Source organism: Acartia tonsa, chromosome 15 (genome assembly GCF_053477335.1).
Source record: "Acartia tonsa isolate MP-2025a chromosome 15, ASM5347733v1, whole genome shotgun sequence".
In the NCBI taxonomy this organism is placed as follows: domain Eukaryota; kingdom Metazoa; phylum Arthropoda; class Copepoda; order Calanoida; family Acartiidae; genus Acartia; species Acartia tonsa.
This window is the reverse complement of record NC_137274.1, coordinates 505834-517500: the sequence shown is the minus strand read 5'-3', so window position 1 is coordinate 517500 and position 11667 is coordinate 505834. Positions and strand designations below refer to the sequence as shown.

Sequence of the window (11667 nt, the reverse complement as noted above, 5' to 3'; positions counted from 1 at the left end):
GATCGCTGGATTCAGAGTCCAGAGTGCTAACCATTACACCATAGGACCTTGATGCAGATCTACACTCCAAAGGGTAAAAAAAAATTAATTTTGTATAAAAAGAAAAGAAAAAAACCTTACGTATTGGTTCCTGCCGGGATCGAACCGGCGACCTTGTCCGTGTGAAGGACACGTGATAACCACTACACTAAGGAACCATTGTCAACTAAGTAACCAAGCCAAGATACATAAGAAACAGACATAAAATGTGCAACTACAAAGCCACGTCACTAAGCTAGGTCTCGTGGCGCAACGGATAACGCGTCTGACTACGGATCAGAAGATTGCAGGTTCGAATCCTGCCGAGATCGAAAATTTTAAAGATTCGTTTGGCTATTAAAGAAAATTGCTATAAAATAAGTCGCCCCCGGGTGGGCTCGAACCACCAACCTTTCGGTTAACAGCCGAACGCGCTAGCCGATTGCGCCACGGAGGCTAATACAAGATAAAAATATTACATTATTTTTAATATTATTCTATGGTGCCTTCAAATATAAAAACAAAAAAAAGATTGGTTTACTTATGTTGGTAGGGCTAATTACCACCGAACACTCATTAGCGCGGTCCGACTACTGACCGACACGGAAACTCTTGGCTGCTGGGTTTCCCCTCTGGCCCAATCCGCCCCTCATTAAGCAACCTGATCACCTAGGGCTCCCCCTAAGTGGCCATGTTGATGCCAGGCTTAGTGCGGACGCCAATTCAACGTGTTTCAATGGTAACCAGGCGTTCCCTGCCTCAAACCATCCCAAACTCTGACCTCCCAGTAGCAGGATTACAGAACCTCGCCACGGTTCCAGTCAACTATCACATCAATTTCTGTCACAATGTACCATTTGAATTGCAATTTTTTTCATATTTAATTTTGGGTGTGATTTCGCCAGCTTCCGTTATGGTCTAGTGGTTAGGATAGCTGGCTCTCACCCAGCAGGCCCGGGTTCGATTCCCGGTAACGGAAAAATACATTTTGTCGAACCCCCAAGTAATTATATCAACATCCCCGATCCAAAAAAAAAAGGAGATAAAAAAAAGATAGAGAATTGGATATTTTTAAGTTTTTACTTTTCAGCCAGGGTGACACCAAGCCTGCGTGGCCTAATGGATAAGGCGTCGGTCTCCTAAACCGAAGATTGCGAGTTCGAGTCTCGCCGTGGGTAACATTATCTTTTTAGCAAAAGTTGTTTTGGTTGCAGTGCTTCCAAGGTTTCTTGAAGGCAGTGTAGTAGCAAATATGGAGAGTGAAAGCAAGCTGCTCTAGTGGCGCAATCGGTTAGCGCACGGTACTTATAGACAGTACAACAAGTTATGCCGGGGTTGTGAGTTCGAGCCTCACCTAGAGCAAGCACTTTTTCAACCCTTAAACCTGGCAGGGTCTTCCATGAAAAGAGCAAAAATATTTTGTTTACTTAAACAAAGCATTTTATCTTACCAAAATACTAAAATATTCTCTAGCAGTACCTCATAATATCAAATACAGGTACTGTGGTTCGATTTCAAAATTTTTTTGTAACTATGCTTTACTAACCAACAATCAATCAAGGAAAAAAGTTTGTTAAAGAATATAGATAGATTGATATTTTCTTTTTACTACTGTTTTAAATCTATCAAGTTAATAACAAATTCAATAAAATTTGACTGAATAACCATATAAATGTATAAAGATTTGTGATTTAAATTATGCCATGAAAAATCCTCCAATGAGTTATTTAAGCAAACAAAATTTAGCATAAATGGATATTTAAATTTTGTTTGCTTAAATAACATTCTATTGCAACAAAAAGGTGATGTTAGGAAATAATTTCTTGAATAAAATCATAAAACGTTTTTTCATTTAATTTTCATTTTTTCACTGTTGTGTTTTTATTTGACATTAAAAATAAAAATCATAAAAAATCTTCCAAATCAAAGAGAAAAAATCTTTGAATTATTGGTCAATTTAAGTTCAAAGATTTTTTTTTTTGTAAAAAGTTAATTTTTTAAAAATATTTTAGAAAAAAATCTTCTAACAAAAAAAAATTATCATAATCCAAGATGGCGTCAATACATGTAAAATAATTTTTAAAACAAAAAATTAAAACTTGAATATCTTTTTTCACAGATTGAATTTCAAAAATCGGTCTGACAGTTTTTCCAAAGTCAGTATGATCTATTGAATGAAAAAGGTTTGAAACTGATAGAACATTTCAAAATAAATGGTTCCCACATTCTAAAAATTTTCCCACGCTTGACATTCTTGAAAAATGCTAAATAAATGGACATTTAAACAAACCAAAGATCGCGTTTTTAGCAATGGAATGTGTTTTGTAAAAATCTTTGAAACTTTTGATTTCATTGTTTATGTATGTACACTCAAGAATGATGAATCTTATCTGATCTAGAAAGGCAGAAGGATACTAAATTGTAATTGTAATTCATAATAACCGAGTTTTTACTAAAATAAATTTTTGACAGCTGTGGGATTCGAACCCACGCCCTTGCGGACTGGTGCCTAAAACCAGCGCCTTAGACCACTCGGCCAAACTGCCTGTTGTGCTGACAGTTGTGCGAATAAAAAAAATTGTTTCTTAAGTTTTTTTTTTTCAGCCTTACTGTGTAAAAGCATCAAACACCTAAAAAAAATTTGTTTTTCCAGTGAGTGATTTCACAAAATTAACTGCCTCCAGAGAGGATTGAACTCTCGACCCCTGGTTTACAAGACCAGTGCTCTGCCACTGAGCTATAGAGGCTTGCATGTTCACGTGGCACAATTTAAACCTAGCCTAACCTAGTCTAACGTAACCTAACCTAACCTAAGCTATTCCGGTTTGCACCTTGTGTTAAAGACTTTGAAATTGCTAAAGGATTCAGTTGAGTATTAGTCAGCTAATGCATTCAACAGGGGGATGTAGCTCAGTGGTAGAGCGCATGCTTTGCATGTATGAGGCCCCGGGTTCGATCCCCGGCATCTCCAATTGTCAATGATTTTTGTTATTTCTTTGAAGTTGTCTTTTGTTCAAAATGAGTACTTCAGTGAGAAAATATTTGTATGGGGTTATGCGGACACAAAAATGTGGAACGCTTCACGATTTTGCGTGTCATCCTTGCGCAGGGGCCATGCTAATCTTCTCTGTATCGTTCCAATTTTAGTATATGTACTGCCGAAGCAAGTACAATTGAATCTAGAATTTAGTTGTCTATAAAGATCAGCATTTGTTACACAAATTGCAAAAACAATTCTGTTGACCCTGACGTGATTTGAACACGCAGCCTTCTGATCTGGAGTCAGACGCGCTACCGTTGCGCCACAGAGTCAGATGTTTGAATTGCTGCAACTTTGAATTCAGGCGAAACTAAAGGAAAGTCTTTTTATTTCTTTTTTTCTATCCACTATACAATGCAAGCGACCAATAGAAAAAAGGCGCTGCTTTCGTCCGGCCCCTATGACGAAGACCAGGGGTCGTAGCTCAGCTGGTAGAGCGTCTGATTCGCATTTAGAAGGTCTCGGGTTCAAATCCCGACGACTCCAAATTTTTTTTTCTTTTCAATTTTCAAAAGTATTGGGCAAAACCATGGGCTTGACCGGGAGTTGAACCCGGGACCTCTCGCACCCGAAGCGAGAATCATGCCGCCTAGACCATCAAGCCTGGCTTGTGCCCTGCTAACTGTCAGTAGCAAGCTGTAATTCACCAACTTACTAGCCGATTGCTTCCAGCTGTGATGCTGTATTCATGGATGGCCGTCAACCAGAGCCAGCAGTCGTGGCCGAGTGGTTAAGGCGTTGGACTTGAAATCCAATGGGGTTTCCCCGCGCAGGTTCGATTCCTGCCGGCTGCGAAAGTCAGATTTTGTTAGTATCTAGTGTTTTTTTTTACTTTTTTTTGCAAAACCAGAAAGTTACCTTGCAACTCACATGGCCTTCCTGGTATTGTGTTAAAATAAGACCTTTGTCAGGTGTGGGGTTCAAACCCACGCAATCTTACGATTATGAGAGCTTAAATCTCACGCCTTAGACCACTCGGCCAACCTGACAGGATGCAACAGGGCGGCACTCATTGCAAAACGCATGAAATCACGACTGACAAGCACTGATTAAGCCAAGCTCTACAAAAAAAAAATTATCACGACGAAGATGGGATTCGAACCCACGCGGGCAGAGCCCATTGGATTAGCAGTCCAACGCCTTAACCACTCGGCCACCTCGTCTATGATAATAATTAGCCTAGATTACTTTCAAAGCAGACATGACACATGACATCAAAAAAAAAAAAAAAAAAAAAAAAAACGCAATATTGCATCAATCGTGTCAAAAGATTTCCCACGCCGGGAGTTGAACCCGGGCCTCCTGGGTGAAAGCCAGATATCCTAGCCGTTAGACCACGTGGGATTCTGTTTCCGTCCGGGATCGAACCGGAGACCTTCTGCGTGTTAGGCAGATGTGATAACCGCTACACCACGGAAACTTGTTACATAGAGTAAACAGCTTTATTGCCCTCTGCTTTTCTTTAAGTGTGCTAGTTACTAGGCAAATATGTATTTGTGGTTTTCACTTTGGCGTACATAATAATATTGTAAAACAAGCGTCAGTGGTATAGTGGTGAGCATAGCTGCCTTCCAAGCAGTTGACCCGGGTTCGATTCCCGGCTGACGCATTTTCATCTCAGTTGCCTAGCAATACATTTTTGTACATTCAAAAAGTGTAGTAATCCTGTACTACCAACAAGCCTCCGTAGCGCAGTAGGCAGCGCGTCAGTCTCATAATCTGAAGGCCGTGAGTTCGAGCCTCACCGGGGGCAGGCAAACACTTTTTCATCTCCTGGTTGTGTTTTGAAAAAAAAGTTTTGTCAGAAGTGGGATTCGAACCCACGCCCTCATCGAGGACCAGAATTCTCACAACCACTCTCTATCAGAGAGCAAGGAAGTTGTCCTTGAGTCTGGCGCCTTAGACCACTCGGCCATCCTGACTGCTAACAGAGTGTTCACAGATTAGGAAATTCCATGTTTTGATAACCCAAAAAGGTTAGCCAAAATGCAATGTTAGCATCCCATCTGGGGATCGAACCCAGGACCTTTGGATTAGAAGTCCAACGCGCTATCCTCTGCGCTAATGGGACTTGGTAAGAGAAAAGAAAATAGTAGCATTTGTTGACAGAAAACATTATGGAAGGCAAGTAAAAGAAAATCAAGTAGAGAAGAAAAAAAGCATGTAGTTTTTGCATTGTGCTAATACTTAAACATGTCATCTCAATCAGGCCCGTTAGCTCAGTTGGTTAGAGCGTCGTGCTAATAACGCGAAGGTCACGGGTTCGATCCCCCTACGGGCCAGCTAATACTTTTACCAAATTGAACAGTTTGCAGTGCGGAAATATTTAATGGATAAAAAAAAGAAATTTCACAAGGTTGAAAAATTATCTCTCCCCGACCGGGAATCGAACCCGGGCCTTCCACGTGACAGGCGGAGATCCTCACCACTAGACTATCGAGGAATTCTTGTTGACCAGCTATTTTCTAGTCTCTACGTACATATCACACTGATTGGAGACTTGAACAAAAAATGAGAGCGCCCGAGCAGGGGCTCGAACCCTGGACCGTTAGGTTAAAAGCCTAACGCTCTACCGACTGAGCTACCCGGGCATCATGCTATTTTACAATTACAGTAACAAAATTGTCTCACCAGATGGCAGCAGCATTTTAGTTCATGGTAGGCTTGGTTTTCTCTCTGTTTATTTTTGGTTAAGTGCAACCTGAGTTGTATAGAATAAATCATCACTCCATAATTTTCCTGTATTGTAGCATTTTGCATTTAGTATATGTCACATTTTCCAATGTTAAATGTCTACGGCCATACCATGTTGAAAGCACCAGTTCTCGTCCGATCACTGAAGTTAAGCAACATTGGGCCAAGTTAGTACTTGGATGGGTGACCGCCTGGGAATACTTGGTGTCGTAGGCAAATCTTTTCATCCTTTTTTATAAGTTGAGAAAAGAAAAAAACAAAGTCTGAGAAATGTAAACCAGACAACTGCTTATGTTCATTTTTTACACCTAAAGCCCTTATACAATGCAACCACTATGATATAATATGTAGTTACTGTTTTTGTCACCAGATGGCAGCTCTGTTTAGTTCCCAGTTAGGCTTTGTTTTCTCCGTGTTGAGGCATAAGTTTTAGGTTGACAACTATTATTGTTCAATAAAATGATATCTTTTAGTATTACACATACCTACTTGGATTAATATTTTAGTTACTTTGTGCTTGTATTTTATGAAAATTAACTTTTCCGGTCGGACCTTGAACAAATATCAAAAATATATGAATGTCCAAGTAACTTTACATCATTGTCTAAAACGACCAAGCTAATATTGCTTGATTCACTTCTACAAGAGGTGTGTATCAGCTCTGCTTCGATGGGTTGCTCACCTTGAGTCCGCTCGGGTTGAGTGTCTGTCTTAGTCAGTCACAAACATCTTTATTCAGGGTTAAAGAGAACCCACTAATCACTGGAAACCAATCAAGAACTTAGAACCATTTTCCGTAAATACCTGTACGTATTTTCTCTTGGTAATGCATTTTCCATTTAGTTTATGACACATTTTCCTTTGATAAATGTCTACGGCCATACCATGTTGAAAGCACCAGTTCTCATCCGATCACTGAAGTTAAGCAACATTGGGCCAAGCTAGTACTTGGATGGGTGACCGCCTGGGAATACTTGGTGTCGTAGGCTTTAACATTTTATCCATATTTCAAAATTTGTCTCTTTTTCTTCCTTGTCCGTAGATTCCTGTACTGTTGAGCGTTTTGCATTCATTTCACGCCACATTTTCTCTTCGTAATGCATTTTGCATTTAATTTACGCGACAATTTCCGTTGATGTATGTCTACGGCCATACCATGTTGAAAGCACCAGTTCTCGTCCGATCACTGCAGTTAAGCAACATTGGGCCAAGTTAGTACTTGGATGGGTGACCGCCTGGGAATACTTGGTGTCGTAGGCTATAACATTTTATCCATATTTCAAATTTGTCTCTTTTTCTTTCTTGTCCAAGAAAAATTTCTAATCACTGAGAACATAAGGTGAAACCCAAGGGGATGTAGCTCAGATGGTAGAGCGCTCGCTTAGCATGCGAGAGGTACGGGGATCGATACCCCGCATCTCCATGTATCATTTTTCCCCCTACTACACAAGCACCAAACAAAAAAATAAACACACAGAAAAACAAAAGTCTGAAAATTTAAACCAGTAAAACTTTAAACCTTTTTGTTGCATTAGAATGTTATTTAATAAACCAGAAGTTAGAAGAGCATTTCCTCAGAGTAAATGTCTACGGCCATACCATGTTGAAAGCACCAGTTCTCGTCTGATCACTGAAGTTAAGCAACATTGGGCCAATTTAGTACTTGGATGGGTGACCGCCTGGGAATACTTGGTGTCGTAGGCTCAATCTTTTTGGAATTTTGACCCAACCAATCCTAGCCCAAACCTAACTAAACCTCACACAAGTTTGAAAATCATGTTGTCACTTTATGTCTACGGCCATACCATGTTGAAAGCACCAGTTCTCGTCCGATCACTGAAGTTAAGCAACATTGGGCCAAGTTAGTACTTGGATGGGTGACCGCCTGGGAATACTTGGTGTCGTAAACTCTACATCTTTCTTTCTTATCTTGTCACTGAAAACAGAAAAGTTGTGTTAACGTAGAAAATAATTGCTGCAACGTCCGGGAATCGAACCCGGGCCGCCCGCGTGGCAGGCGAGCATTCTACCACTGAACCAACGTTGCTGGCATGCTCTTTGGCTATTCGTATAACCCAACCCCTTGCTGAAAATCTTTATTCAGAAATCTGTCAATTTATAACCCAAATACAGATTGATATAGCTTTACACCTGAACGATTAATATGACTTGCTGTAAGTAGACTTTGGCAGTAGGTAAGGACTTTCTTCAGCCCGGCAAGACAATATCTGAGTGATCCTTGGTTCACTTGTACACACCTTTTAGTGAAGTGAATCAAGCAAGTATAGCTTGGTCAGTTTAGACAAATGGTAACTGCAATTTTAGCCATTCATACCGTAGGCTATTTGTCAGCATGGTTGGCCAGTTTTATTTTCACAAATTTGAAGTGGTTGGTTGGAGATGAATGGTTTTGTGGTGAACACATCCTGACATCCTGTCCCTACATGCCTGTTGTAATATGTTTCTTTAAGTGGGCTCTCTACTGGAAAGCCTTCAGATAAATTGGATGTAATTCCAATATGATCCACTTACACGGAAATCTTTAGTAAAAGGCGAAAGATTTATTCGTGCTGATTGGTTCCTGCCGGGATCGAACCGGCGACCTTGTCCGTGTGAAGGACACGTGATAACCACTACACTAAGGAACCATTGTCAACTAAGTAACCAAGCCAAGATACATAAGAAACAGACATAAAATGTGCAACTACAAAGCCACGTCACTAAGCTAGGTCTCGTGGCGCAACGGATAACGCGTCTGACTACGGATCAGAAGATTGCAGGTTCGAATCCTGCCGAGATCGAAAATTTTAAAGATTCGTTTGGCTATTAAAGAAAATTGCTATAAAATAAGTCGCCCCCGGGTGGGCTCGAACCACCAACCTTTCGGTTAACAGCCGAACGCGCTAGCCGATTGCGCCACGGAGGCTAATACAAGATAAAAATATTACATTATTTTTAATATTATTCTATGGTGCCTTCAAATATAAAAACAAAAAAAAGATTGGTTTACTTATGTTGGTAGGGCTAATTACCACCGAACACTCATTAGCGCGGTCCGACTACTGACCGACACGGAAACTCTTGGCTGCTGGGTTTCCCCTCTGGCCCAATCCGCCCCTCATTAAGCAACCTGATCACCTAGGGCTCCCCCTAAGTGGCCATGTTGATGCCAGGCTTAGTGCGGACGCCAATTCAACGTGTTTCAATGGTAACCAGGCGTTCCCTGCCTCAAACCATCCCAAACTCTGACCTCCCAGTAGCAGGATTACAGAACCTCGCCACGGTTCCAGTCAACTATCACATCAATTTCTGTCACAATGTACCATTTGAATTGCAATTTTTTTCATATTTAATTTTGGGTGTGATTTCGCCAGCTTCCGTTATGGTCTAGTGGTTAGGATAGCTGGCTCTCACCCAGCAGGCCCGGGTTCGATTCCCGGTAACGGAAAAATACATTTTGTCGAACCCCCAAGTAATTATATCAACATCCCCGATCCAAAAAAAAAAGGAGATAAAAAAAAGATAGAGAATTGGATATTTTTAAGTTTTTACTTTTCAGCCAGGGTGACACCAAGCCTGCGTGGCCTAATGGATAAGGCGTCGGTCTCCTAAACCGAAGATTGCGAGTTCGAGTCTCGCCGTGGGTAACATTATCTTTTTAGCAAAAGTTGTTTTGGTTGCAGTGCTTCCAAGGTTTCTTGAAGGCAGTGTAGTAGCAAATATGGAGAGTGAAAGCAAGCTGCTCTAGTGGCGCAATCGGTTAGCGCACGGTACTTATAGACAGTACAACAAGTTATGCCGGGGTTGTGAGTTCGAGCCTCACCTAGAGCAAGCACTTTTTCAACCCTTAAACCTGGCAGGGTCTTCCATGAAAAGAGCAAAAATATTTTGTTTACTTAAACAAAGCATTTTATCTTACCAAAATACTAAAATATTCTCTAGCAGTACCTCATAATATCAAATACAGGTACTGTGGTTCGATTTCAAAATTTTTTTGTAACTATGCTTTACTAACCAACAATCAATCAAGGAAAAAAGTTTGTTAAAGAATATAGATAGATTGATATTTTCTTTTTACTACTGTTTTAAATCTATCAAGTTAATAACAAATTCAATAAAATTTGACTGAATAACCATATAAATGTATAAAGATTTGTGATTTAAATTATGCCATGAAAAATCCTCCAATGAGTTATTTAAGCAAACAAAATTTAGCATAAATGGATATTTAAATTTTGTTTGCTTAAATAACATTCTATTGCAACAAAAAGGTGATGTTAGGAAATAATTTCTTGAATAAAATCATAAAACGTTTTTTCATTTAATTTTCATTTTTTCACTGTTGTGTTTTTATTTGACATTAAAAATAAAAATCATAAAAAATCTTCCAAATCAAAGAGAAAAAATCTTTGAATTATTGGTCAATTTAAGTTCAAAGATTTTTTTTTTTGTAAAAAGTTAATTTTTTAAAAATATTTTAGAAAAAAATCTTCTAACAAAAAAAAATTATCATAATCCAAGATGGCGTCAATACATGTAAAATAATTTTTAAAACAAAAAATTAAAACTTGAATATCTTTTTTCACAGATTGAATTTCAAAAATCGGTCTGACAGTTTTTCCAAAGTCAGTATGATCTATTGAATGAAAAAGGTTTGAAACTGATAGAACATTTCAAAATAAATGGTTCCCACATTCTAAAAATTTTCCCACGCTTGACATTCTTGAAAAATGCTAAATAAATGGACATTTAAACAAACCAAAGATCGCGTTTTTAGCAATGGAATGTGTTTTGTAAAAATCTTTGAAACTTTTGATTTCATTGTTTATGTATGTACACTCAAGAATGATGAATCTTATCTGATCTAGAAAGGCAGAAGGATACTAAATTGTAATTGTAATTCATAATAACCGAGTTTTTACTAAAATAAATTTTTGACAGCTGTGGGATTCGAACCCACGCCCTTGCGGACTGGTGCCTAAAACCAGCGCCTTAGACCACTCGGCCAAACTGCCTGTTGTGCTGACAGTTGTGCGAATAACAAAAATTGTTTCTTAAGTTTTTTTTTTCAGCCTTACTGTGTAAAAGCATCAAACACCTAAAAAAAATTTGTTTTTCCAGTGAGTGATTTCACAAAATTAACTGCCTCCAGAGAGGATTGAACTCTCGACCCCTGGTTTACAAGACCAGTGCTCTGCCACTGAGCTATAGAGGCTTGCATGTTCACGTGGCACAATTTAAACCTAGCCTAACCTAGTCTAACGTAACCTAACCTAACCTAAGCTATTCCGGTTTGCACCTTGTGTTAAAGACTTTGAAATTGCTAAAGGATTCAGTTGAGTATTAGTCAGCTAATGCATTCAACAGGGGGATGTAGCTCAGTGGTAGAGCGCATGCTTTGCATGTATGAGGCCCCGGGTTCGATCCCCGGCATCTCCAATTGTCAATGATTTTTGTTATTTCTTTGAAGTTGTCTTTTGTTCAAAATGAGTACTTCAGTGAGAAAATATTTGTATGGGGTTATGCGGACACAAAAATGTGGAACGCTTCACGATTTTGCGTGTCATCCTTGCGCAGGGGCCATGCTAATCTTCTCTGTATCGTTCCAATTTTAGTATATGTACTGCCGAAGCGAGTACAATTAAATCTAGAATTTAGTTGTCTATAAAGATCAGCATTTGTTACACAAATTGCAAAAACAATTCTGTTGACCCTGACGTGATTTGAACACGCAGCCTTCTGATCTGGAGTCAGACGCGCTACCGTTGCGCCACAGAGTCAGATGTTTGAATTGCTGCAACTTTGAATTCAGGCGAAACTAAAGGAAAGTCTTTTTATTTCTTTTTTTCTATCCACTATACAATGCAAGCGACCAATAGAAAAAAGGCGCTGCTTTCGTCCGGCCCCTATGACGA

At 39.4% G+C, this 11667-nt stretch overlaps 44 non-coding genes and 1 pseudogene across 44 annotated transcripts in view; 21 read left to right on the top strand and 24 right to left on the bottom strand.

Annotated features, from left to right (window-relative positions):
- Positions 1-48, bottom strand: part of TRNAQ-CUG (transfer RNA glutamine (anticodon CUG)) — a 72-nt gene extending 24 nt beyond the window's left edge. The window contains exon 1 of the tRNA in view: positions 1-48. This exon is cut by the window's left edge and continues 24 nt beyond it. This is a non-coding gene — a tRNA (tRNA-Gln).
- Positions 49-124: 76 nt separating this feature from the next.
- Positions 125-197, bottom strand: TRNAV-CAC (transfer RNA valine (anticodon CAC)). Its single transcript has one exon. It is a non-coding gene; the product is annotated as a tRNA-Val (tRNA).
- An 80-nt stretch (positions 198-277) lies between these two features.
- Positions 278-350, top strand: TRNAR-ACG (transfer RNA arginine (anticodon ACG)). The gene has a single exon. It is a non-coding gene; the product is annotated as a tRNA-Arg (tRNA).
- A 51-nt stretch (positions 351-401) lies between these two features.
- Positions 402-475, bottom strand: TRNAN-GUU (transfer RNA asparagine (anticodon GUU)). The gene has a single exon. It is a non-coding gene; the product is annotated as a tRNA-Asn (tRNA).
- A 450-nt stretch (positions 476-925) lies between these two features.
- On the top strand, positions 926-997 carry TRNAE-CUC (transfer RNA glutamic acid (anticodon CUC)). Its single transcript has one exon. It is a non-coding gene; the product is annotated as a tRNA-Glu (tRNA).
- A 126-nt stretch (positions 998-1123) lies between these two features.
- Positions 1124-1196, top strand: TRNAR-CCU (transfer RNA arginine (anticodon CCU)). The gene has a single exon. It is a non-coding gene; the product is annotated as a tRNA-Arg (tRNA).
- A 94-nt stretch (positions 1197-1290) lies between these two features.
- TRNAI-UAU (transfer RNA isoleucine (anticodon UAU)) lies at positions 1291-1380 on the top strand. Its single transcript is given in 2 exon segments — positions 1291-1328; positions 1345-1380. It is a non-coding gene; the product is annotated as a tRNA-Ile (tRNA).
- Positions 1381-2484: 1104 nt separating this feature from the next.
- TRNAL-UAG (transfer RNA leucine (anticodon UAG)) lies at positions 2485-2564 on the bottom strand. Its single transcript has one exon. It is a non-coding gene; the product is annotated as a tRNA-Leu (tRNA).
- A 129-nt stretch (positions 2565-2693) lies between these two features.
- TRNAT-UGU (transfer RNA threonine (anticodon UGU)) lies at positions 2694-2765 on the bottom strand. Its single transcript has one exon. It is a non-coding gene; the product is annotated as a tRNA-Thr (tRNA).
- A 152-nt stretch (positions 2766-2917) lies between these two features.
- Positions 2918-2989, top strand: TRNAA-UGC (transfer RNA alanine (anticodon UGC)). Its single transcript has one exon. It is a non-coding gene; the product is annotated as a tRNA-Ala (tRNA).
- A 93-nt stretch (positions 2990-3082) lies between these two features.
- Positions 3083-3189, bottom strand: LOC145308181 (U6 spliceosomal RNA). The gene has a single exon (XR_013876023.1). It is a non-coding gene; the product is annotated as a U6 spliceosomal RNA (small nuclear RNA).
- A 69-nt stretch (positions 3190-3258) lies between these two features.
- On the bottom strand, positions 3259-3330 carry TRNAW-CCA (transfer RNA tryptophan (anticodon CCA)). Its single transcript has one exon. It is a non-coding gene; the product is annotated as a tRNA-Trp (tRNA).
- Positions 3331-3471: 141 nt separating this feature from the next.
- TRNAA-CGC (transfer RNA alanine (anticodon CGC)) lies at positions 3472-3544 on the top strand. Its single transcript has one exon. It is a non-coding gene; the product is annotated as a tRNA-Ala (tRNA).
- A 45-nt stretch (positions 3545-3589) lies between these two features.
- Positions 3590-3662, bottom strand: TRNAP-CGG (transfer RNA proline (anticodon CGG)). Its single transcript has one exon. It is a non-coding gene; the product is annotated as a tRNA-Pro (tRNA).
- Positions 3663-3770: 108 nt separating this feature from the next.
- TRNAS-UGA (transfer RNA serine (anticodon UGA)) lies at positions 3771-3852 on the top strand. The gene has a single exon. It is a non-coding gene; the product is annotated as a tRNA-Ser (tRNA).
- Positions 3853-3963: 111 nt separating this feature from the next.
- On the bottom strand, positions 3964-4047 carry TRNAL-UAA (transfer RNA leucine (anticodon UAA)). Its single transcript has one exon. It is a non-coding gene; the product is annotated as a tRNA-Leu (tRNA).
- A 92-nt stretch (positions 4048-4139) lies between these two features.
- Positions 4140-4221, bottom strand: TRNAS-GCU (transfer RNA serine (anticodon GCU)). Its single transcript has one exon. It is a non-coding gene; the product is annotated as a tRNA-Ser (tRNA).
- A 109-nt stretch (positions 4222-4330) lies between these two features.
- Positions 4331-4402, bottom strand: TRNAE-UUC (transfer RNA glutamic acid (anticodon UUC)). Its single transcript has one exon. It is a non-coding gene; the product is annotated as a tRNA-Glu (tRNA).
- A 3-nt stretch (positions 4403-4405) lies between these two features.
- TRNAV-AAC (transfer RNA valine (anticodon AAC)) lies at positions 4406-4478 on the bottom strand. Its single transcript has one exon. It is a non-coding gene; the product is annotated as a tRNA-Val (tRNA).
- A 117-nt stretch (positions 4479-4595) lies between these two features.
- Positions 4596-4667, top strand: TRNAG-UCC (transfer RNA glycine (anticodon UCC)). Its single transcript has one exon. It is a non-coding gene; the product is annotated as a tRNA-Gly (tRNA).
- A 71-nt stretch (positions 4668-4738) lies between these two features.
- TRNAM-CAU (transfer RNA methionine (anticodon CAU)) lies at positions 4739-4811 on the top strand. The gene has a single exon. It is a non-coding gene; the product is annotated as a tRNA-Met (tRNA).
- Positions 4812-4857: 46 nt separating this feature from the next.
- TRNAL-CAA (transfer RNA leucine (anticodon CAA)) lies at positions 4858-4980 on the bottom strand. Its single transcript has 2 exons — positions 4943-4980; positions 4858-4902 (listed from the first exon to the last, which is right to left on the bottom strand). It is a non-coding gene; the product is annotated as a tRNA-Leu (tRNA).
- A 76-nt stretch (positions 4981-5056) lies between these two features.
- On the bottom strand, positions 5057-5129 carry TRNAR-UCU (transfer RNA arginine (anticodon UCU)). Its single transcript has one exon. It is a non-coding gene; the product is annotated as a tRNA-Arg (tRNA).
- Positions 5130-5266: 137 nt separating this feature from the next.
- TRNAI-AAU (transfer RNA isoleucine (anticodon AAU)) lies at positions 5267-5340 on the top strand. Its single transcript has one exon. It is a non-coding gene; the product is annotated as a tRNA-Ile (tRNA).
- Positions 5341-5429: 89 nt separating this feature from the next.
- TRNAD-GUC (transfer RNA aspartic acid (anticodon GUC)) lies at positions 5430-5501 on the bottom strand. Its single transcript has one exon. It is a non-coding gene; the product is annotated as a tRNA-Asp (tRNA).
- Positions 5502-5576: 75 nt separating this feature from the next.
- Positions 5577-5649, bottom strand: TRNAK-UUU (transfer RNA lysine (anticodon UUU)). Its single transcript has one exon. It is a non-coding gene; the product is annotated as a tRNA-Lys (tRNA).
- A 200-nt stretch (positions 5650-5849) lies between these two features.
- LOC145308265 (5S ribosomal RNA) lies at positions 5850-5968 on the top strand. Its single transcript, XR_013876107.1, has one exon. It is a non-coding gene; the product is annotated as a 5S ribosomal RNA (ribosomal RNA).
- Positions 5969-6622: 654 nt separating this feature from the next.
- Positions 6623-6741, top strand: LOC145307782 (5S ribosomal RNA). Its single transcript, XR_013875650.1, has one exon. It is a non-coding gene; the product is annotated as a 5S ribosomal RNA (ribosomal RNA).
- A 152-nt stretch (positions 6742-6893) lies between these two features.
- Positions 6894-7012, top strand: LOC145308426 (5S ribosomal RNA). The gene has a single exon (XR_013876259.1). It is a non-coding gene; the product is annotated as a 5S ribosomal RNA (ribosomal RNA).
- A 90-nt stretch (positions 7013-7102) lies between these two features.
- TRNAA-AGC (transfer RNA alanine (anticodon AGC)) lies at positions 7103-7175 on the top strand. The gene has a single exon. It is a non-coding gene; the product is annotated as a tRNA-Ala (tRNA).
- A 162-nt stretch (positions 7176-7337) lies between these two features.
- LOC145308606 (5S ribosomal RNA) lies at positions 7338-7456 on the top strand. The gene has a single exon (XR_013876428.1). It is a non-coding gene; the product is annotated as a 5S ribosomal RNA (ribosomal RNA).
- Positions 7457-7543: 87 nt separating this feature from the next.
- LOC145308511 (5S ribosomal RNA) lies at positions 7544-7662 on the top strand. Its single transcript, XR_013876338.1, has one exon. It is a non-coding gene; the product is annotated as a 5S ribosomal RNA (ribosomal RNA).
- A 66-nt stretch (positions 7663-7728) lies between these two features.
- On the bottom strand, positions 7729-7799 carry TRNAG-GCC (transfer RNA glycine (anticodon GCC)). The gene has a single exon. It is a non-coding gene; the product is annotated as a tRNA-Gly (tRNA).
- Positions 7800-8224: 425 nt separating this feature from the next.
- Positions 8225-8350, bottom strand: LOC145308142 (U5 spliceosomal RNA; annotated as a pseudogene).
- Positions 8328-8400, bottom strand: TRNAV-CAC (transfer RNA valine (anticodon CAC)). The gene has a single exon. It is a non-coding gene; the product is annotated as a tRNA-Val (tRNA).
- Positions 8401-8480: 80 nt separating this feature from the next.
- Positions 8481-8553, top strand: TRNAR-ACG (transfer RNA arginine (anticodon ACG)). Its single transcript has one exon. It is a non-coding gene; the product is annotated as a tRNA-Arg (tRNA).
- Positions 8554-8604: 51 nt separating this feature from the next.
- TRNAN-GUU (transfer RNA asparagine (anticodon GUU)) lies at positions 8605-8678 on the bottom strand. Its single transcript has one exon. It is a non-coding gene; the product is annotated as a tRNA-Asn (tRNA).
- Positions 8679-9128: 450 nt separating this feature from the next.
- On the top strand, positions 9129-9200 carry TRNAE-CUC (transfer RNA glutamic acid (anticodon CUC)). Its single transcript has one exon. It is a non-coding gene; the product is annotated as a tRNA-Glu (tRNA).
- A 126-nt stretch (positions 9201-9326) lies between these two features.
- Positions 9327-9399, top strand: TRNAR-CCU (transfer RNA arginine (anticodon CCU)). The gene has a single exon. It is a non-coding gene; the product is annotated as a tRNA-Arg (tRNA).
- A 94-nt stretch (positions 9400-9493) lies between these two features.
- TRNAI-UAU (transfer RNA isoleucine (anticodon UAU)) lies at positions 9494-9583 on the top strand. The gene is given in 2 exon segments: positions 9494-9531; positions 9548-9583. It is a non-coding gene; the product is annotated as a tRNA-Ile (tRNA).
- A 1104-nt stretch (positions 9584-10687) lies between these two features.
- Positions 10688-10767, bottom strand: TRNAL-UAG (transfer RNA leucine (anticodon UAG)). The gene has a single exon. It is a non-coding gene; the product is annotated as a tRNA-Leu (tRNA).
- A 128-nt stretch (positions 10768-10895) lies between these two features.
- TRNAT-UGU (transfer RNA threonine (anticodon UGU)) lies at positions 10896-10967 on the bottom strand. The gene has a single exon. It is a non-coding gene; the product is annotated as a tRNA-Thr (tRNA).
- Positions 10968-11119: 152 nt separating this feature from the next.
- Positions 11120-11191, top strand: TRNAA-UGC (transfer RNA alanine (anticodon UGC)). Its single transcript has one exon. It is a non-coding gene; the product is annotated as a tRNA-Ala (tRNA).
- A 93-nt stretch (positions 11192-11284) lies between these two features.
- LOC145308145 (U6 spliceosomal RNA) lies at positions 11285-11391 on the bottom strand. The gene has a single exon (XR_013875981.1). It is a non-coding gene; the product is annotated as a U6 spliceosomal RNA (small nuclear RNA).
- Positions 11392-11460: 69 nt separating this feature from the next.
- TRNAW-CCA (transfer RNA tryptophan (anticodon CCA)) lies at positions 11461-11532 on the bottom strand. Its single transcript has one exon. It is a non-coding gene; the product is annotated as a tRNA-Trp (tRNA).
- Positions 11533-11667: the final 135 nt, after the last annotated feature.